At 36.7% G+C, this 9170-nt stretch overlaps 1 pseudogene; it reads right to left on the bottom strand.

The window, feature by feature from the left end:
• Nucleotides 1–3125: 3125 nt before the first annotated feature.
• On the bottom strand, nucleotides 3126–3856 carry LOC138375626 (small ribosomal subunit protein eS6-like; annotated as a pseudogene).
• Between the last annotated feature and the right edge of the window lie 5314 nt (nucleotides 3857–9170).

Consider the following 9170-nt stretch of genomic DNA (forward strand, 5'->3'; position numbering starts at 1 on the left):
CTTAGTTGTTTCTGGCTTGGAATCTCTCATGAGATTGCGGTCCAGACGTCAGCAGGAGCTAGAGTGATCTGAAGGGTTAACTGGGACTGGAGGATCCACACCTAAGACGGCTCACTCACCTGGCTGTTGGCCAGATGCCTTATTCCTTTACCCTGTGGATCTTGCCACTGTGCTGGTTGCTTGAATGTTGTGTCCTCATGACATGGCAGCTAAGTCTTCCCAGAACAAGAAAGGCAGAAACCACAATGTCTTTTATGAGTTATCCTCAGAAATCACACTATGTTTTCTCCGGAATATCCTTTTGATTACACAGATCAGCCCTTTTCAGGGTGGAGGGCTGTATGTCGATAGAAATACCAGGAGGCACAGATCGCTGGGGGCCATTCTGGAGGCTGCTCCCACATCCCTCAATTTGAGTTTGTCTGTAATTTCTTCGTGATTAGATTCAGGTTATATAATCTAATTTTTTGGCAGGAATAGCAGAGGGCATTGTGTCCTTATCAGGAGACACATGTTATCTATTTGTCCTATTACTGGAGGTGATAACTTTGACACTTATTTAAGGTGGTATCTGCTAGGTTTCTATAATGAAAGTTAGTATTTCCCCTTTGTAATAAATAAGTATCTTCTGGGGAGATACTTCATGTAAATGCATCATTTTTCATCAAATTTTTACCCATTAATTTCAGCATCCACTGATGATTCTTGCCTAAATCAATTATTACTATGTGAGTTGTCAAGTGGTATTTTTTTATAATTTAGTCATTACTTCTCTATTCATTATTTGGCATTCTGCCATAAAGAAGAAGCTTTCCTTTCTTGTCTAGTTATTTATTCATTTATTTGTCTATATCAGCATAGGCTCATTGTCTATATCAATATGAATTGTATTTATTTATTCAATGGGTCATAATCTGTTGCTGTCTTATTTATTCTGATGCTCAAATTGTCCTTGATTTGGCCAGTGGGAGCTTTTGTCGTTTTGACCTGTTCTTATCATACTTTGAGCATTTCCTTACTTTAGGGCAAAAGAAAAAAAAAGATGCTTCAGACTCACCCTGTGCTTCTGCAGACCCAGCAGTGGAACGTGCCAGCGCTCCAAGGAATGCTGCTCTTTTTTTTTAGTAGAGAATGGATTTAGAAACCAAGATTTGGATGCTGTGTGTCTGTTGTTATTGGAGTATCATTGCTTCTACACCTTCTCACCGGACAGAGCAAGGAAATATTTGTATGGATATCCATTCCTATGTCTATTTAATCCTATTTCTGTCTACATTTGTATCTAAGTCTTAAATTCATATCAAATCTTCCAATTCTAGTCCATTACCATGGATTTCATTCTACGGTTCCCTCTTTCCATGTGTTTTACTCCCTTCTTCAACAATGAGACACCTGGTTCCACAATATACTTACTTATTTACTCAATCTTAGAATACACAGAAAGAACTTTAAAATGACTAACTTCGCACCATGGTGGAAATCAAACCTACTATTTTTTAGAATTTTATTTTATTTATAGCCTGAAAGTATAAAAACAATATTGCTGTGTTCAAAAGTTATACTGAGATTGGCCGGGCACAGTGGCTCACGCCTGTAATCCTAGCACTCTGGGAGACTGAGGCGGGTGGATCGTTTGAGCTCAGGAATTCGAGACCAGCCTGAGCAAGATCGAGACCCCGTCTCTACTAAAAATAGAAAGAAATTAGCTGGACAACTAAAAATATATAGAAAAAAATTAGCCGGGCATGGTGGCGCATGCCTGTAGTCCCAGCTACTCGGGAGGCTGAGGCAGGAGGATTGCTTAAGCCCAGGAGTTTGAGGTTGCTGTGAGCTAGGCTGACGCCATGGCACTCTAGCCCGGGCAATAGAGCAAGACTTTGTCTCCGGAAAAAAAAAAAAAAAAAGTTACTGAGATTAATTATCCCCTCTCTTCAGTGTGGTTATGTTATTCATTTGAAATACAATTAATTTCTTTGTGTATTCTATTTTATTTTTTCCACTCATTTTGATGTTGTTTTTTTTTGCATAGGTGAAACATTAACGTAGTTCTGAATGTCAGAGCTATACAAAAAGATATAACCAAGTAAGCATTACTTCTCTCATCACTTTTCTTCCCACACACCTCCCATAAGTACTCAATTTCTGTGGTTTCTGGTTTATCTGTCTTTACTTCTGTCCAAATGGCAGATAACACATTTGTCTTATTTCTTCTCTTTTATTACATGAAAGAAAGCATTTTATAGTTTGCTTTTTACACTTAACAGATACGCTGAAATTCACTCCGTATGAGTTCAGAGACAGCACTCATTCTTTTCTACAGCTACTTCATTGTGTGGACATCCATACAATGGATGAATAAACAACGGTTTATTCAACCGTCTCCCCATGTGTGGACATTTAGGTTGTTTTTAATGCTGCAAAGAATAACCTTGCACATATTTATTTTCCTACTGTTGGAAGTGTATCTTCATTTTAAATTCCTGGGAGTGGGATTGCTGGGACAAATGATAAACACATATGTAGTTATTTTAGATATTGCCAAATTCCCTCAATAAAAGTTGTACCAACTTACATTCCTCCCAGGAAGGTATGAGAACACCTGTTTCCCCAGAGTCTCATTAACCTAATGTGTTGTCATCATGGTTTTAAATTTTAGCCAATCTGATAAATGAGAAATTGTATCTCAGTGTAGTTTTAATTTGCATTTATCTTATTATGAGTGAACTTGAACATATCTTTGTAGGTTTAATAGCTATTTTATTCTTTTATGAGTTTTCTGTTCATATTTGCATCCATTTTCTATCATGTATTTTTGCCTTTTTCTCCCTCAAATTTTAAGACCTTTTTAAAATATAAATTAGGATTATTTGTCCTTTATCTGTGATGTATTTTGAAACATTTTCTCTCAGTTTGTCAGTTGTCTTTTGACTTTGTTTATGGTGGTGCTTTGCCTTGCAAACATTTTCTGTTTTTATGCAGTCAAGTTGATCAATTTTTTCTTCTATTGCATCTGGATTAGGATTCTTAGTTAAAAAGTCTTTATGTATACCCAGGTTATAGAATAATTCATCTATGTTTTCTTTGGGGGGGGATATGGTCTTATTTATCATTTCACTCAAAAAATCTTATTTTTGGCTGGACTCAGAAATAGATGTCCTCAGGACAGCCTATGTCTCTTGGCAATCTGTTCCTGGAGCTTTCTTTTGGCCTCCTTCATTCTCTTGGCCAAAACTTTCAGCATATTCTGCAGCCTCTTCCTTATTTTTCTTAGCATGTTGCTTCTTCAGAGCAATATGCCAGCGTTTATGTTGCAGGACACGTGGAGTTACAAGTCGCTGAATCTTGGGTGCTTTGTTCCTAGGTTTCTTTACCTTCTTTGTTTCAGGGCTTCCTTGCAACATATTGGCGAACATCATAGACAGATTGAAAAGTTTGCAAATTCTGCTAGCTCTTTTGGGCCCCAGATGATGAGGTACTGTAGTATCAGTCAGTCCAGGGGTATCCTCCTTTCCTTTTTATACAATAACCAAATTGAGAGCACTCAGGTTGGCATCCACAATACAATCCTGAACAGATTTGCACTTTGTTTCTCCAGTTCTCCTTGGTCTATAACAGGAATGCCCCTTACTCGGTAGCAGGCAAACACGGCCATGGGTCAAGACACCCTGCTTCGTGGGGAAACCTAGCTTGTCGTTCCCACCACTGACTCGACCCTTTCATTCTTCACCCAGAGCATCAGCAGCAACTTCCGTGGCCATACGCGTCTCACAGAAAGTACGAAGTGTGTGTTTCTCCTCCACTTCAATGAGTGTCTGGCAGCCAGTGGCCGGGAAGGAGATATTCAGCTTCATCTTGCAGCAGCCAATAGCCTCCCCATCTGTGTTTTCTTCTTGCATTTGTATCATTTCATTTGTGTCACAGTTAGAGTCATGATACATTTGGTGCATGTCCTTGTGATCCTTCCTGGATTTCCCAAATACATTCCTTTACAAATAAACATCATTCACCACCACTGAAACTCAAGTCCTCTTGCGGTGATTCCGTTTAAATGTTTGTCAAAAAGAAAAAAATAATCACTCCTTTCTGCTTCAAACCCTCCAATAATTTCCTATTTCTTTCAAAGTAAAAATCAATGTCATAAGTATGACCTAGTCAGCACCATAGGATCTACTTTCCCTTAACCTCTCGGTTCATCTTCCACTACTTTTCTCTTCCCCCCTCTGGCCACAGTGGCCTCTGCTGTTCTAGAATGCACCCTTCAACCTCTGAATGGGGTCCTTTGCCCTCAGATTGTTGTATTTTCTCTGCCCAGAATGATGTTCTCCTGACTCTCCCACTGGCCAGCTCTCTCTTTTCTTTAGTCTGTACTCTAAGACACCTTCTCAGTGAGATCGTCCCTGTACATCCTTTTATATTTCTACCTACCTTTTCATTCATATCCCATTCTTCAGTCTATTTTCCTTCTCTTAGTACTTAGCTCTATTGAACATCATGGACATTTTTACAATGATATTTTCTGTGTTTGTTTCTTTCTATAATGTAAGACCCATGAAGAAGGATATATTTTGTTTTTTTAGTCTATTTGTTATTCTATGTCCAAACCCCCTACTTCATGAATATTGCTTGGCACATGGTAGACACTCAATAGAAATATTTTGAATGAATAAATACACAGATTTCCTGAGGAATGGGGTTTCTACACTGGTTTATATCACCTTGTACTACACTTAAGACTTTAGCTATGCATTGGAAGGATTCTGTAGCCATTTATAATAAACAAAATCCAGAATACATATGTGTTGGTGCCAGTGAGGACAATAAAAAAATCTAAATGGAACTGAAATTGGAGCAATGATTTACGAGGGATACACAAAAGGAGATTGCCCTGTGGCAAATGTCATTTTTTACTATAATTGGGAGACTAAGCTTTGCATGTAGGGAATTTTGAGGTAAGTGATTTGACCTAAACTTCTTGACTTAAGCTTGGTAACCTGGAAGGGAGCTATTGTGGTCTTCTGGCTTCTAAGTGAAGGAAATAACATTCCTTTTCAGGGGATGCATCCTTGATGGAGACCACCAGGTTTTTCACCAATTAAAATCAACCACAAAGATAAACTCACAAAATATTTAATATAATCTAACAGATTTTTAAAAACCCTCTTAACCAAAAAGAAATAGAAAGAAACTTCCTTAGCCTGATAAAGGTATTTGCAAAAATTCTACAGCAAATATCATTCTGTATGGTGAAATATTAGAGGTGTTCTATTTTAAACTAGGTTTGTTTTAAATCTGAAGAAGATGGGATGCTTACTGGAAATGCATCATAGGAATAAATCTAACAAAAGTATGTGAAACTTTATGGAAAAAAATCATAAAATATTATTCAGATAAGTTAAATATGATCTAAATAAATGAATAAATAAACACATTCATGGATAGGAAGACTTGATTAAAAAATATAACAGCTCTCTCAGGAGTTCGAGACCAGCCTGAGCAAGAGCGAGACCCCGTCTCTACTAAAAATAGAAAGAAATTATATGGACAGCTAAAAATATATATAGAAAAAATTAGCTGGGCATGGTGACATATGCCTGTAGTCCCAGCTACTTGGGAGGCTGAGGCAGGAGGATCGCTTGAGCCCAGGAGTTTGAGGTTGCTGTGAGCTAGGCTGACACCACAGCACTCTAGTCCGGGCAACAGAGTGAGATGCTGTCTCAAAAAAAAAAAAACCAAAAAACCAAAAAAACAAAATATATATATATATAACAGCTCTCTATAAACTGATATATACATTCAATGAAATTTTAGTCAAAATTTAACATTTTCCAAGGAACCCAACAATGCTATTCTAAAATTTTTAAGAAGAACAAAAGGACAATAACAGTCAAAGTGACACTTGGTGATGCTTGTTCTCTTTGGTATCATGACATAAATTCTTAATATTTAGGACAGTGTGTGGTATTGGTAAATGGGTAGACAAATAAATTAGTGTACTATATCTTAGATTAATTGAACAAATCATTCCACTGAAAACAACTCAAAGTGCTGGAGTATGTGTATGTGTATGTGTTTGGATCTATCTCTATAAATATATGTAATAAGAATATATAATTGAAATTATTAGGTCAAAATAAAAGAGAAAGGGGAAATCCAGTAGGGCATTTTAGGAGTGTTGGAGAATTTTAGCTTTGATTTTTATAGACTTTTGTGTCACTGGGAATGGAAATCAAGGCTTACTAGGATGGCTAGACTAAAAAAAGTCAGATAATAAATTATAATCCTCATACACCACTGGTGGGAATGTAAAATGGCACAGAAACTTTGGAAAACAATCTGGTAGTTCCTCAAACAATTAAACCCAGCAATTTCTCTCCTAGGTATATACCCAAGAGCAGTGAAAGCTTATGTCCACACAAAGACTTGTACATGAATGTTCATAGCAGCATTATTAATAATGGCCAAAAAGTGGAAACAATCTAAATGTCAATCAACTGATGATGGATAACCAAAGTGTGGTATATCTATGTAATTAAATATTATTCAGCCACAAAAAGGAATAAAATGCTGATAAATGTTACAACTTGGATGAACCTTGTAAACATCATGCTAAGTGAAAGAAGCCAGTCACAAAAGTCCACATAGTGTATGATTCCATTCATATTGAAGTCCACAATAGGGAAATCTATATAGACAGGAAATAGATTAGTGGTTGCTTAGCAATGGAGGGGAGGATGATGGCAGGATTAGAGAGTGATACTAAAGAGTACACGGTTTCTTCTTTAGGTGATGAAAATGTTCTGAAATTGATTGTGGTGGTGAAAATACTAAAAACCATTGAATTGTAGACTTTAAACGGATGAATTCTGTGGTATGTGAATTAGAGCTCAATAAAACTGATTTTTTTTTAAAACAAAGAAGACTAAAGATACAGGAAGCTTGAAAATCAGCAACAGAAAAAGATGAATCATAGAAACAGTAGTGAAAGAGATGTAATGGAGTTGTATCTATTGTTGACAAAATAGAATTCACTCAGATAATGTAATGATTTTAAGTTTGCATGTAATAACATATTCTCAAGGCATTTAAGGCAAATTCAACAGAACTACAAGAAGAAAAAGACAGATTCAAAATTAAAATTCAAATTCACAGATACATTTCAACTTACCTGTCAATAATTGATAGAATAAGTAGACCGAAAATTAGCAAATATATTAAAAATTTGTACAGCATGATTAACATGCAAGACATAAGGGTTGCATAGAACACATGCAGAATACACTTTTTTTTTCAGATACACAGGACTAATTTATAAAACTTGACCATAAACTAGATCATAAGGCAAGTCTCAAAAACATCAAAGATTGAAACCACGCAGCATATGTTTTCTGACCTCAATGTTATTAAGCTATTAATACAAATCAATAACTAAAGGGTAACTTTAAAAAAAAACCTGTATATTTAAAAATTAAGGTAGACATGTCTAAATAACACATGGGCCAGAGAAGAAAATCAAAATCATAATAGAAATTAACATATACTAGTATGTATTTCAAACTGAACTATAGGGGGAAAATTACAAATTAAAATTTGTGGGATATAGGTTTTAGAAGGAGGTTCGATTAGACTTACATGGATATATTGAAAAGAAGGAACTGAAAAGCGCCTATCACAAGAGGTTAGAAATAAAATTTCAAAGAAAGTAGAAGGAAGGAGATATTGAAATTAAAAGGAAAAATCAACCAAATAGAAAACAAACAAGAGTCAAGTTGGATTATTTGCAAAGTCTAATTAATTAAACAAATGATTAGTGAGAGTGATGAACATTAGAGAGAAGGATAAAAATCAAAGTAATGATGAATATTCTAAATGTGCCAGGGGTCATTCCTACAGTTGGATCAAGAAGACCTGGTAAGTTTGCTGAATGAATGAACCCAGAACTTCCTAGCAAAATGCTGCCCAATCTGTGATTTAGCCAAGGATCATCAATCTTGGAACTTCCTGCCTTCTGGTGAATTATAAAAGAGATTGACATTAAGTCATCCTAAACTATCTCTTCCTAGCCCTCCTTTCTTATAGCAGAATTACATCCATGCGCAAGGTACCCTTAGACCATAGGTTGTGGATGGGATCCTTGTTCCAGAACAAAGCAAAACCATTGTATAAGTGGGGCTAATACATCTGCAAGTTGTGGTTCTCAGTGTTGATGGAGTCCGGGGCCTGAACCTTCTGGGGTATTGCCAAGGACACACAAGTACAGTCGGTAGAGGAGGGTGGCAGAGAACACACAGAGAGCTATTACGCAAGAGAAGAAAGTCACTCTCCCTGAGACTTAAGTTTTCCCAACTCAAATATTTTAAAAATCAGTTACAGCTTTCTGTCATGACGCTGACATGGAATTTCAAAACATCTGTAATGTTTTACAACCTAATTAAACTAACATTACTTAGCATATGAGTATCTTGCATACAACATAAAAGTCATATGTAAAAAAAAAAATAGATTCTTAGAAATTTCCTGGAAAAAAAAATTTGGTCAGTTAATCTAAAAAGAAGAGGAACTGCTCCCTTTGGGGGTTTCCACACTGGGTCAGGAGGTGTGGAATGTTGGACCCTAAATTGTGAAAGAAGTTCATTCAGGAGTCACATAAGGAGGAACATTCTCTCCCTTTTATGAAGCAGAATTAATGTAATATCAAAATGAGTAGAATCAGTGTCTAGATCCTGGCTAGGATAACTCCTTTCCCCTCCCAAACCACTGGATTATCTTAGTGAGTGGCCAGTTTAAAACTGGCACCCCCTCTGGTAATTTACGTCAGAATACTTCTATCCCATAATGCTAATCAATGAGCTGTCCACAAAAATGGTCAAATAGCTATTTGCAGTTCAGACCTTGACACCAGGTGGTGATGCTGGTGGTGATACTGGCGTGGGCTGGACTGGAGGATGGGGACAGGGACATTCACAGGGGCTTTCCGTGCCGCCTAATGCTTGGCAGGCATTTCATCACCATTTCTGTTTTCATTCCTTGGAAGTCAAGGCAAACAGAGGTTTTGCTGCCATTTGAACCTCCCTTCCTGCAAAACTCACGGATTTGTGCATCATATTAATATTTTACCATATTTAACCTATTTCAGATCCTTTTTTTATGAGGTACTGAAATAAAAAACTTGA

This window comes from Eulemur rufifrons, chromosome 27 (genome assembly GCF_041146395.1).
Source record: "Eulemur rufifrons isolate Redbay chromosome 27, OSU_ERuf_1, whole genome shotgun sequence".
Lineage (NCBI taxonomy): Eukaryota > Metazoa > Chordata > Mammalia > Primates > Lemuridae > Eulemur > Eulemur rufifrons.